This window comes from Rhopalosiphum padi, chromosome 1 (genome assembly GCF_020882245.1).
Source record: "Rhopalosiphum padi isolate XX-2018 chromosome 1, ASM2088224v1, whole genome shotgun sequence".
NCBI lineage: Eukaryota > Metazoa > Arthropoda > Insecta > Hemiptera > Aphididae > Rhopalosiphum > Rhopalosiphum padi.
The window spans coordinates 6,702,474-6,717,674 of record NC_083597.1 but is presented as its reverse complement, the minus strand read 5'-3'; the positions used below and the strand labels follow the sequence as shown (position 1 = coordinate 6,717,674).

Genomic DNA, 15,201 nt, shown 5'->3' with positions numbered 1-15,201 from the left:
AAATCGTTACAGTGGGCGGTGGAATAAAAACGTAAAAAACTACATTCTTTTCTCGACTTTTCGAATACATATACGAATAGAAAACATAAACGTGTTTAATCGTTTCGTATCGGTGCGTCGCACGTACGTTTGTCTTACAACAAAAATACAATATGACTAGAACAAGAACTTACCATTTTATTTTATCGTGCGCGTCGGAAATGATTATCGGAATTTTAATTGATATATTATTATGGAATATTAAAACAGTGGCGACGGAGACTAATTTACACACGACGAGAAAGATTTTATTTAAACAATTATATACACCGTGTAATACTAAAAAATGACTCGTGCATTACAGACTCGTTATTTTTTTTATTATTATTTAATAACACGATAGAAAATAATACACGTATACCTACTATACACAACTGTGCCACATCCACTCAAGTAATATTGAGTAAAATTCTCAAAACACTCTGTTACCGTGCCGTCTTAGAGTCGAGGAAACATACGAGGCATTTGGTCTCCGCTTCTCGAAAATGAATTCAACTGAATTCCTTTAAATCTTTCCAGACGCTTTTGAATGTTTGATAACGCTCGTTGTGAATATTTAAAAGAAGTGTACTAACTCACATCAAATTACCAACTTACTGACTATGTTTATTTGTTCTTTATAATATTTAAATTCACTGATTTTATTTTCAAATTTAAGTTTCAGTAATTGACTGCATTCCTTTAATATAATACATGATAAATAAAATATGAATAATTAGCTTGTTTTATACGAAATCGTTCATAACATTGATTTTCAAAGTCAGTTATTACGATATTTATTGTAAGAATCTCATATTATTATAATAAATGTAATAATAATATGAATTATATATTAGGTATATTGTAATGGAGAGAAATTATCCTTAATTTTAGTATATCGAAGAATGTTGAAATACTGAAGATCTGTACATATATGTCATAAATCATAATATACATTTTGATTAACAAAGGTCACTAAAAAATAGCACTTTTTTATGATATGAAGTGTAATTTATTTATGGGATCCAATTGAGTTTGAATTATTATATTTCCATAGGAAAAACAATTTTTATCATATTTTAATATATTTATACTAGTAATGGACAATAACATGCATTAACATTAAATATAATAAAAATCATCTATATTTACTCAAATCTATTATAAACGAAATTATAATAATGTATATAATATATATATTATAATATGAACTTTTTTTTAAAAATCTAAATTAATAAATTCGAATTTACTTACTGTCTTTGTTCTATTTAATAAATAATATTGTACTTAAATTATTACAGCAGTTTGTTTTAATTCAATTTATTGATTGATCACTATTCACAGGTAACCATAAAAGCTGATAAAGTTTTAGGTAGTTTTAAAATACATAAACTCGTACATCTTTTATGATGTTTATTCGAGTAATAGGTATTTTTACATTTTGAGAGTACTGTAATAGTGTTAAATGAATAATTCATTTAGGTTTATTGAAAGTTGCACGCATGATATGTGTCAATAAAATATGTTCGAAACCCAAATATTTTTACACGTTTTTTAAGTAGATTGAAATTCATGAATGTGTCTCAACTATGTATAAAAGACACAATGTGTGTATAGCTGAATTTAGCGTGTACGAAATGCCACGTGAATTCAAAATTTGGAGTGGAAAGAAATTACCATTAAGTTGAACTTGCTGTTTACGAATTCGAATGTGTGAAATAAAACTATTATTGTGATGTATTATGTATGCACAGTACATACTTGACGTTGGATCGTGGTTTATGATTATCTACATTTAACTACATCCCAAAGAATACTATTTTGATTTTACGAATGAGAATGTGATATCATTGGCGATTGCAACAAAGTTAGTAGAGTACGAGTATACGGGTTCGGATGAATTTCAGTAGAAAACACTTTTAATTAATTGTTTTTAACGAAAATACGTGAGCATAATATTATGATAATTTACAAAATATATAATGTTTACTCGGGTATAACAAAAGTGAAATACAAATGGAACAAGATGAAGTTATTATCGGAACGTGTACAGCACGAGTAAATTAAACCGTTTTATGTAACAAATGTTGATTCTTTTTTTTTTATGTTTTAAGCAATAATTTAATTCACTACGGTGTCAGTTTGTATTTTACCATATTACGTTTTTAATTTTAACTAAACGAACGTTAGTAGTTAGTACTTATATATCTAACATAGTATTATTTCGTTCGATAGAATGCTGACAAAAATTATTACAGATATGACATTATCATATTGAAAATCTTTGAATCAATAACAACAAAAGTTTACACAAATATTGCACACTATTAAATACTCTACAAACTAATTACCACATAATATATATATGTTACCGGCAGTATGGATAATCCGGTGTTTTGTGAAATGCCTAGGCATTATATAAAATGCCAAAAATCACTCGGAAATATGCACAATACGAACTTTGCCTAGGTATTATGTATAATGCCAGAAGTGAAATAGGAAATATGATCAAAATAAACAAAATTGGGTATCGACTATTACTAGAGCGCGGTTTTTTGCAAGGATTGTTTTTTATTTATTTAAAATTTACAAATTAATTAATAATAAAAATCTATTATTTTCAATCAATCTATTATAATTTATAAAGATAACTGACAAAAATCCAAAAATGTGAAAAGAAAAAAATATGCAATTGCATAGAAATCTGCGCTTTACCTATTCAGTATTCACCAACGACTTTACTTATCGTTTATTGTAAATGCGTGTGCCGGCCGCCGCGTGATGATTTGACACAATAAAGATAAGAATCTTAATCTTTATTGCATCAGATTCATACCCTACTATAAAAATAATAATTCTGACGAACTATATTGAACATATTTTTATTATTTTATCGTCATTTTCGTATCTCGTCGCGGTGTGAACTAAATTGAACATTCTTACTTTTATTATTTTATCGTCATTCTCGTTTCTCGTAGCAGTGTGGCATTATTATGGATACGATTAATATGAAGTCAAATTTTTATAACGAACTACATAAAAACCGTAAAAATTTGGCTAATAATACTAGTTTTTTGTCTGATGAAAAATATAACGAATTGATAGAAATTATTGCAGAACTTAAAACTGGACGTAAGAAAAAAGAGCCTAAAGACTTCCGTTTAATCAAAAGGTAAGAAATTCATATTAGAAAAAAATACTTAAATTCAGGGCTTAAATTTAAAAAAAAATATATTGTTTTTTCGTAATATTAACCGAGGGCTGGGGCTGGGATTTTGATGCAATGTCATCTTTTTTTCTGGTGTTTTGAAATTATTTTTTTATTCGTTAAGTATTTAAGTAATTAATTATTTAAATACTTAACGAATAACTTTCGATACTTTTTAGTGCATAGAAATCCGCGCCTTGAAGCCCTGTATATAAAGTACTTTTATAAAATACAGCCATCTATTTTTTTATTTAGATTTATTTTAATTGATTTATTTCTGTTATCGTAGGTATGATATACTGGTTGTACAAGGAAAAACGAAACTTATATTCCCTGTAAAAGATGACAATGTTGTTCTGTATTATGTGCCAACCAGTGAGCTATTTGATATATTGCAAGCCACACATGTATCAATAGGACATGGTGGGCGTGATCGAATGATCAAAGAACTTGGTAATAAATATAAAAATATAACACGTAGTGATATAGAGACATTTTTGCATTTTTGTGAACCATGTCAACAAAAACAAAAAGGCTCGAAAAAAGGAGTGGTAGTTAAACCAATAATATCTCCAGACTTTAATTCCCGATGCCAAGTTGATTTAATAGACTTCCAGTCTCATCCTGATGGAAAATTTAAATTTATTATGGTGTACCAGGATCACCTCACTAAATTTGTTGTTCTCAAGCCCCTCGAATTTAAACGGGCTGAAGAGGTAGCCTATAATATTATAGATATTTTTACGTTGCTTGGAGCTCCTACTATTTTGCAGTCTGATAATGGACGAGAATTTTCAAACCAAATAGTGTCTAATTTAAGAAACATGTGGCCCGAATTAAAAATAGTACATGGCAAACCGAGGCACAGTCAATCTCAAGGTAGTGTAGAACGTGCAAATCAGGATATTGAAAATATGTTGACAACGTGGATGCAAGATGAAAAAAAACCGACACTGGAGCGAAGGACTTCGATTCATCCAGCTTATGAAAAACCGAGCTTATCATTCTGGTATTAAAATGTCTCCATATGAAGCTTTATTTGGCTGCAAAATTAAAATTGGTCTAAACACTTCAAATTTACCACACGATGTAATAAGTACGATAGAAAATGAAGAACAGTTAGCTGAATTAATTACAGAACAGTCACAAAAAGTCGAAAATGAAGTATCAGCTGACACAGAACATATCACAGAACAACCACAAAATATTGAAAATGAAGTAACAGAAACAGAAAAAATTACAGAACAACCACAAAACATCGAAAATGAAGCATTACATACAGAACAACAATTAGCTACAACTATCAAATTAAATAACGAAAACGCCAATATCATGCGAACTAGAGCCAAAGAAAATCTGGAAAATCAAGCAAAAAAAATGATGGCGTGGTCGGATAAGAAGCTATTACCGGTGGCAATTCATTCAACTGTACGTGTTCCAGTTCCTGAGGTAGATAAAGGACGTTTAGATGCAAGAAGTATACTGGCAATTGTTTTAGAAGTAATAAATAAGTTTAAAAATTATGCATTTAATAATAATAACTATAAGATATTTTATTTTTTTTAGGTGACAAGTGATGGTTTTTATCGATTAGGAACTCGGGATGGAGTTCTGAAGCAGTTATATGCCAGAAGTCAGTTTACAGTATGTCAGATGTAACATATACATCATATACGATGAGTATTGAAACATAAATATTGAACAATATGTTATTCTACTTACTGGTTAAATTTAATTTTCGAATATTTAGCTTGGTAATACATGACTATTGACTACCTACACGAGTAAAACATATTTTATATAATATCACATATTATGTATTATATTGTATACTTATATATATATTATAGTGGATATACCATGGTAATTAATTTAACTAGGTTTTAGTATAATTTTCCAAAACGAAATACATATTCGTACTACGTATATATTATAAACATGTAAACATGCCGTCTACTGTGTGCAATTTGCATATGTGTTAAGTGTGTGTGATGAGTAAGACAGTTAGCTTATTACAAAATAAGGTTCTTGTCGAGACATATTGTATTCAAAGTTACTTGTTATTTAAACTTACAAACTTTATGGAAATCTAAATATCGTATTATTTTAGAAGATTGTTCAGACATAAATATAATTATGTAACAGACATATAGTTAAATATTATGATAATGGAAAATGTTCTTCTGCGGTTAACATTGACGACTTACCAGCGAATTGGTTTATTAGATAAATAATGATATAATGGTTTGAGAAATATTCGGCTGCTTATAAATATTTCGAATACGATGAAAACTTTATGAAGTAAATCATTATTTAATTTATTGGTAAAACTTGGAAAACAGCACTGCTGTTGATGTACTCCGAAGCGATTAATTTGTTATCAAATGCTTGTCTAAATTTGAAATCACAGAACAAATGTTAGTGCATGCATAATAATTTATTATTATCAATTTTAACCTTAGATAAATAAAACTTTATCCGGATCAAGATAAAGATAAATTATAAAATGCCAGCTAAATAAAGAAATAGAATACTAAATTACTATTTTATCTAAAGATAAAAAAAAAAAAATGGTTTATCAAAATAAAATATCGGATATTTTTTTTCAATATTTTTATGGCACTCATTTTTAGGCTTAAATTTGAATTAATATATACTATAATAATCATATTTTATTTATTTATAAAATATATATAAAAAAAAATATGGTATATGAATATTATATTATTTCAATTTAGCCCTCCTCGTCGATGCATTATATCAATAATATAATAATAATAATAATAATGAAAATTAAAATCAGTAAAATTTATAGTAAACTATCTGTCTGAAGGTATACAATGTGCAATAATTATAACGATGACGTGTAAGTGAATTTTCTCTATTTATCTATAAAATAGGAAACATTAAACTGCATTTATTTTATTACGTTCGAAGGTGAGACACGTTATGTTAAATAATAATGGACTCGATCTACCTTAGGACTGTTTGGTGGCGTACCGTTTATTTAATTAAGCCGCCTTTGCGAAACCGTTATCGCCGTTGCTCGCGTCGTCGAACCGATGACGGACAACCGCGGTGGTCGGCGAGGTAAAATGATTTACTCATAATAGTACGGCAATAGCAAACGGTTATTGGGAACGTCACCGGACTACGGACAACAATAATTGCCACCGACGGTTTACACGGCACGCTGATATGATTATATACCTAATAACAACGATACGATTATCATGACGATAGTCGCATATTATATAATATACGTCGTTGGAAATCATATCGACGACCCCGCGGGAACACAAACTGTCGCCAGTCCACATGACCACACATATTATATTGTTATGATATCGTGACGGACGTCAAACGCGTCTTGTGTACGACGTCGCAATAGTGTAGGCACGCGATTTCACGTTTTATTAATTGTTTGGCAAGTACGACTAATATTACGGTACGTTCTCTGCATAAAAAGAGTTTTGGAAAAATACGTTTGTACTTATTATTTCAGTATGATTTTTACTGGGTGCTTTCTAACGTTTTAAAACATATACCTACAATATACACGACGATATATCATTTTTCATAGTTTTCTGCTCGTATTTGGTTTCCGAAGCATATCTATACATACTCATACACACACGCACAAGTTATGACGTCAAACTGTTATAATTAGAAAATATTATGTTTCACGTCGTAGAAAAAAAAAATTCAAACATGTTTATCTCATTACACCATTTACCGATTTTAACTTATGTCCTTTGCCCATCACAATAATTCGTTATCTTTGAAATTCGTCGACAACAGACAACAATACGATTTAACCTAATTATTATTATAATTTACAATTCAATACAATTCTTGCGTTTTGATAATATAGTCTCAGCCAGTCACATAATATTATCAGGCATGTAAACGTTTGACATTAAAAATACATTATTTTGTATAGAAAACATAACTTACCATATTTAAACTCGAATCGCCGATTTTCGTTGTTAAATAGCATGACTCGTCTATTAGGTACGCATGCGCATTTGCAGCGATCGCAGCACGTCGAGGAGGCGTATGCTCAGACTTAGAGCATCTAACGTTTTGGAGCGATTTTATCTAAGTCCGCAATAAATTATAACCATACACACATCCCGAATGTACCGGTATGGTCGTCAAAAGAACCGTACGTCCACGTCTCCGGGGAAAATCGGTCCTGTTTTTTGCTCACTCGCGGTATATGTGATGCATTTCCATGTAGATCACGACGCGGCACCGGCGTTCCCTTCCATATTAATAAATAACAATTGTGCATGCACACCGTGTGTAATGTAAAACAGATTCTATTAGACGTAATAGCAGCCGTACTACAGCATTTGTAATATCCAATAGGACCTACGGCGGACGAAATAAAACGGTATTTTCGTTTTTTTTTCGCTTCCGTATTATATTTTTGTCAGTATCTCTGTCTGTCTCTCTCTCTCTCTCGCGGGAACACGCGCCGTCAAAGCCCTTTTCTCTATTCATTTCCGTCCATGTTATTAGCGTGACTGGGAGCAATAAAAACTGACATTATTGCTATCGAATTTTTACGTCTTCAGAACGTTTGTAGCATATATGTGCGTACGGAAAAAATGGAAATAAAGAAAAAAAAGGTTTAAAAAAAAGTATATATATGTATAATATATATGGTAGCTATAATTCTCCCGACGTATGTAAACCCGATGCCAAAAACAAAACAAAAAACGATTTCAGATTACGATCGTCTGAATTTCTCGCCAAACCTTCTGTGACTGTAATTATTTCCATTCGAATCACGGAAAGCTCAGTGAATATTATTCTGTTTATCAACACGCCTACAAAATAATAATATACAAGGAAAGGAATTCCCATTCCATGTACGAATGATATAAAGTTTACAGTCTGTGTTTCTACGATATAGAACATTGTTTGCACTGTTTCTGAAAATATAAAAATTAATTACAAAGCGCTCAGTATGTATAGGACGAATATTAGAAATACTGTCAATTAATAATCAGACAACAAATCACATTAAATAAAAGTAAAAGTTTGGTCGACGGGAATTTATTATTATTATTTTTTTTTTTTTTTGAAACTTTCAAACTCAACTATTTTCATCATGTATTTCGTTTCCTTGTTTTAAGTTCTATATATCTATATACAGAAAAAGTAATTTATATATTAATATCATTAGATTCGATTAAATTATAATTTAAACAAGATTAATCCAAACATGAAACTTTTCAAATATTTACTTTGTTCGATTAAAAATTACAAACATATTATTATATAAATGTATAATTAAAATTATTTTTAATTTGATATAAAATTAATTTTATATTTTACTGAAACATTGTATAAGTAACTTTCTATTAGTTAATACTGTTTTACAACCGACGAAGTATTTTCATAAATCATTTTAATACCTAACAATATGTTTTACAAAAAAAAAATAAGTATATAATAAAATTATAACTATTAGAAATAGGAATTGAATACAATAAGTTATAACGTTTTTCAATTACTTAACTTAATTATAACTAAATAATTTCGTATTCTAGTATTATGTGTTATGATTAACCAACATATTAAATATTAATTTACGAACTACTTATACTTCGATATTGTTTTAGACTTATTATACAAGTTATACATAATATATAATAATATTTTTCTCTGAAATAACACAACGTAGATGACTCAATATCACATTGTCCAATTTAGTATCCATCAATCAATTTAATTATTCATTAATATGTGTAAAACTTAATTATATAATATGTTTTGAAATAATAATAAACAATCATTTTACCCATAATCGATATTTTTGAAGGATTATAATTATTATGTTCGATGTGACCGTCGCGTAAAAGATGTCTAAAGGTGACCATCACAAAAATGACGCAAATGTGTATGCAAAACAGAAATTGTAGAACATTAAGTTTTATCTGATGTCCAACGATTAAAACTTACATTGATTGATTGATGTTGTTAATTTGTTGCAACTAGTATTGGCGCTAATGTAGCTTTAAGCTATAATATTCGTTAAAACAACAAGACTGGAATAAAACTAGATCTCTTTTTTTTTATTTTTTATTTCTAAAACTGGTATAAATAATGCGTATTATGGTAATCTTCACTCATTATAATAAATGGAACATTACGATTGAAATATTTCCACGAGTTATACAAAATACGAAACTGTTAGCCAAGTAGTATATTTTATTTGGATCATCTATGTGTGCGTAATAAAAAAAAATGGTAAATGATTATTACCATGGAAAAATCTGAAATGAAATGCATACAATAAATATTAATTAATTTAAAAAGTATACAGAAATAATAGTTCCCAGTGGCTGATATTAATGGTTTAAAATGATAATAAAAATCCAAGCCGTCCATAAAATAAATATACGTAATACAAACGAATTTAGACTTAAATATTGTTTCGGCGCAAAAGAAGTGCAAATAAATCGTTTTCGATATTCGTGTTAACGAGTTAACGTATATAAAATTATTGATTATTAAAATGTGAAAATACCAAACCTAATCAATAAAACGATATATAATTGATTATAATATATTATATACTATCGGTATATACATATAGTAGGTACCTAAGTATAGAATTATAGTGTTTAACCTAAAATTCTGAAATAATAATATCATGAGTCCAGTTTGGATTTCGATTAGTCCGATAGTGGTGACAAATTAACGGTAAAACTAACTGTACTGATTGTGTTTAAAATTTTTAAATAATAATATGAATATAATATGATAGATTTTATAACGACGTGTGGCTAATCTCAGTTTAAGTTCGTTAAAAAATATTGAAACCCTCGAGGACGCTGTCAGAAAATCGGATCGGTAGATAAATCTCGGTTTCTATACTATTCTATGTTCTTCTTCCGATTATCGCCTGCTCTTTTATAATCAGCAGAGTACAATATACTTCGGATGAAATTTTAGGACTTTCATCATATTATTCATGTGACCGTAAACGCTGTTGGACATTAACGTGCAGTACCCGCTTAATTACCTCTACAGAGGTGTCAGGCGTGGAGTGCTTACATACTCAGTGAAAGGCTTGGCAGTGATTTAAAAAAGTAACGATTAGAGGGCGATCGAAAAAGAAACACTGAAAGAAATCTGTAGCGGGTTTTCCAATATCGACCACCACGATGTCGTAACCAAATAAAAACCAAATAATATTACTCGCGATGAAGGCGAAACCATAATATGATAGCGTATCGATAGAACAGATTAAATTTTTCTCTCGATACGAATCTTGCTTGTACAGACACGTAGTGGCACCACAAAACCACGTGTGATATGGCTTACAGAGTGTAGACACGCGTGTTTTCATCCAATCTTCGAGTATTTTAAACGATTAACGCCAATAATACTGATGACTGTTATAAATTAATGAATGTGCCGAGAAATCTAAAGGTTAGTTTATTGTACGATAGTTTATCATTTTATTTGGCCGACATTGTCGGTTTGATATAACGCGAACATATGTACTTAGCTGAAGGACCGTATAAAAACGGTTTTATTTTATTTTTACTCGTACCAATATATTTACAGAAACAGTCTCGAAAGTTTGTTAGCCAAGACAAATATTTAAGTATGAAAGTGAAATGGTATATTATTATATGATATATTTATACAAAATATAATTAATATTTTAATTTCAATGGTCAATAGTGAATGGGTTGATGGAAATAAACATTTACAGCCGCCTGACATTCAATAAATTATTCTCAAAAACAGCCCGTAGTAGACGGATTTTAAATTTTATCACAGAACATGATGTAATTTCGAACAATTTTAAAACCAAAGCACATACGAATATAACTATACCGTTATAGTATCTGCACTTAGTGGGAACGAAAAATCAATATTATTCGTAAATTCATTTTCAGACTTGAAAACGTTACTTGCGCGTGTATTTTATACATACGAGCCGCAGTGATATAACCAACCAAATTCGCCAGCTATATAATATATAATGGATATATCGTACTATTAATAATAATCATGCCCGTCTCTTGTAGCCGTCTAATAAATATCGTATAGCAGAGGTTCCTGGTTACATAATATTTTATGCATTGGGTGTGCTGAATAAAAAATCGTACCACACCGTGAATTTTACAATACGTTTCATTATAGAGTACGATGTAGCGTCGCAGGTGTAACCGAACATTTACACTGCCGACAAAGTGTATAAAATATTTCACGAATCTGATATTCAAGATTATAAATCATGTAACGAATCGTAGTTATTGACAAACTCAAAAAAAAAACCGCACAAATGGGTCACGCGCGCCTCGAAATACGCATTTTTTAATGTTACTGATATAACGTGGTTTGTATGATGGTTAACGCTTGTCACGACTATGGTCCACCATGCAGGTTAGCTTTACTCGTATAACAATGCGAACAAGTGGAATTGTATTAAAGAACATAAAATTATCATAACGATATCGATCATTATTAAAATTATTTATTATTAATATCGCGTATTAAATCAAAATCGTGCCCGATTTATACGATTATAGTATAACCTCTGACAATATAGTATGAAAGCATATATACTATTTTCAATCAATATAATACAAAATCTATTATTTAATAGTCAGGAAAAGCTTTCATTCTATTCGACGTGATAAAAAAAAAAAACTAATGTCCTTAAGTATATTTCTGAAATCCAATAGGATTGCTTTCGATTTCGTTCAACTCCTTAATACTACTCACGTGTGGCTGATAGGATACCTTTGTAATGTGAACTTTAGAGAAAAAAAAATCAAGTCTACTGTTCCGGAGTGTTATATACGTTACGAATCGTTTACGTGACTCTTTCGAAGTCTATAACCCAAATGACTTCACTGTAAAATCACATTATCTAGAGTCAATATCACCAAATTGTCCCCAAAACTCTACGCACTTAAGTCAATTTAACGATTGTACAATCGTATGTGCACCGAAATAGCTAGAATAACGTGTGAGATGTATATATTAATATATTATAATACACTAAGAACGTATTTTATGTACATACATAAAGTATATATTTTTGATATGATATACATATATGCGATCAATTCGTTATCGAAAATGGATACCTAAAGTTTAAAACATATAGTTAATCTTAAAAATCAATATTTCGGTTGCTCAAAAAAAAAAAAAAAAAATACACGATTTATTTAAACTGCTCTGTAAACTATAGTACATAACAAATTAATTTTTAAACGAAATTTCAAATATGTTTTAAATTTTAAAATAAAACATATTATTTGCTATGCAATAATCAGGACTGTATTTGTATAGTGTAAAAATAATTTTTTTTTCATTGTTCATTCATTGTTCAAATATTAACTGAATCATATCAATTTTTATATAATATATATTGATCATTACTTGGAAACTTTAAATCCATAGACACTTCAAGGACAATATTATCATGTTGTTTACTAAAACATGCGTGGTCGTCGTAGGCCACACGTTTATATTATATTTTAATTTTCCAAAAATAATCATGTTTCCCATGAAAGCCCCAAAATGAAGATAGTAAATTAATCACGTTTAACGTTACGAACAATATACGGGACAGATAATGTTGTATAATTTGTAATATTGCTTTAATATTAATATTAAATAAATACTTTTATAGTGTGTTCGTTTTTTTTTCAAGTGCGTGTGTAATATTGACGATACAGATATTCAAAAATATAAAACAATAATTATCTAGGTAACACGGAATGGTTCATAAAGTATAATGAAAGCAGCGCTGCAACGTCAGTGGTTATATTATATATTATTATAATAATCTAATGTTAATAATGTACAACTTCATTACGGAAAGCGTGAACTATACTTCCGCCGCTAAACAAACATCAAGTTAAAAATATTAATTGTTGTACGTTTTTCATTTGTTTTTCGTTTCGTTGAATAGTCCACTCGCACAATATTTATGAAGTATTAATTCCTATTTTCATAAAACTATTGTTTGTATTATAGTAGCGATTGTGCGTATCTACACAGCACTTGCTGGTGAGTGGGGAAATTCGTCCGGTACACTCGTCGAAATAATACGGTCCTTGAAGTATGGAAAAAATACGGTAGCAGCTTGAATTTTAATATTTATTATGACTGTATAATAAACCAATAAAACATTGTTTTCAAAAAATGTCCGTAGAACTCAATATATTATGACGTACACGATTTTATTGCAGCATATTACGTATTACAGAATTATCGAAATGAACTAATAGCGTGTCGTTACCTATCGATCAGTTAACGCAGATCAAACCGTGTTGAATATAACCTTAACGAATATAATATATTGAAGTATACCGACAACTTTGTTAACCGTTTCACAACTAAAAGCCAAATAACATAAAATAAGTTTTATTAGTTGGTTTTATCATGTTTGAAAGAACTTTGATGTGGGATTAAGCTGATATGTGATGTTGACATCGATAACATTGAACACGTATATATTGAATATTGTGCGTTGACAGACGACAATAACAATTACTATTCACACACAACGTTTTCCGTTTAAAAATAAAAATATGTCCCACGTATTTTAGGGTAGGTACTCGTATATAACTGAAATGTGTTATAAAAGAAATTTAGCTAAAACTGAAAGCATCCGTTTGACATTATAATATAGTCAATCGATCCAAAATGTACACTCCGTCTCTAGACAATTCTTCTATTTTTCTAACTGATTTGATTCATTGCTTGAACTGTTTTTTTTTTATTAATAATAATAATAAGTAAATGAGGCATGATTTCTTATTAAAGTTGTATCTTATTTTAAATATATTATATTCCAAGTATATAAATCATATTGATGAATGAAATACACATCAATAAGATTTTAAAAATTAAGCATTTTTCTTACTTTGCCGACTTGATTTTTAGTCAGGTTTGATTATTTTTTATTTTTTTTGTAAAACTAAATTATATGCATGAAAATATTACAAGTTTTGCATAAGAACAAATGATCAAAATGTATTTGCTTGCTGCGCCGGATGTCACGCTGTTATATTTTAAGGTACACAAATAATAAGATATTCAAATAATTTCAGACTATAATAAAGAAGATTTATGTAAAGAAGATTTTAATCTTGTGAATAGTAGTTTTCGGCATTTTTAATATTTAATGATTTTTTCTTAAGTATTTGTGACATTTTTAAGATCATTAATTTACGCTCTTCTTTATATATAATGTCATTCACTATACGGATTGGTAAAATCATCGTTTTTCTCCACCCTGCGTCAACCTTGATCCTTTACATGTAAACGGCCAGGGTACTGTGTACAACAGTACAAAACGCATCATCTGATAAATATATTAATAATTATTATGATACAAAAATAAAATATAATATACTCTTTGGCACCGTGAACATGTGTTGATAATCCGATTGATTTACGTTTAGCTGACAATTATTAACCATACGGTGGTCATATATAATTATTCGTGGCGACAAGTGGTCGGAAAACAACGTCAGTTGACGGTGCAGCGCCAGCGGACGTCGTGTACTCGTGTCTACTGTGGTCTGTGACCGGTTAATGTACTTTAACACAGAATCGGCGAAATAGCCCTAATTTTTGCTTACACCTGTACACCTATAATATGACGTGGATAGCAATTATTATAATTAATTCAAATAGCATTAATTCACAAGTAGAATTTATTAAAACGATATAAAATATAATTATATGAGATGTATAATTTAAAATAATCTTAAACCACAATAAAATAAAAACACATTTGTACATTTGTTGTGAAACAATACATTTTATTTAATCAGCTTAACCCTTCAAAAAAAATGTCCACTTGGATAAAAGCAAATGATTTTTTTTTTTGTATACTGGCGTCCAAGCGCCTAATTGATATATATATATATATGTATATATTATTTGTGCTGTTAGCAGAGTAGCTCTAAATAAATTTT

The 15,201-nt window shown here is 29.4% G+C and overlaps 1 protein-coding gene and 1 pseudogene across 1 annotated transcript in view; both read left to right on the top strand.

Moving 5' to 3' along the window:
- LOC132918297 (nucleolysin TIAR-like) overlaps window positions 1–15,201 on the top strand; it is a 333,029-nt gene that overhangs the window by 26,488 nt on the left and 291,340 nt on the right.
- Window positions 2,367–5,011, top strand: LOC132918237 (KRAB-A domain-containing protein 2-like; annotated as a pseudogene).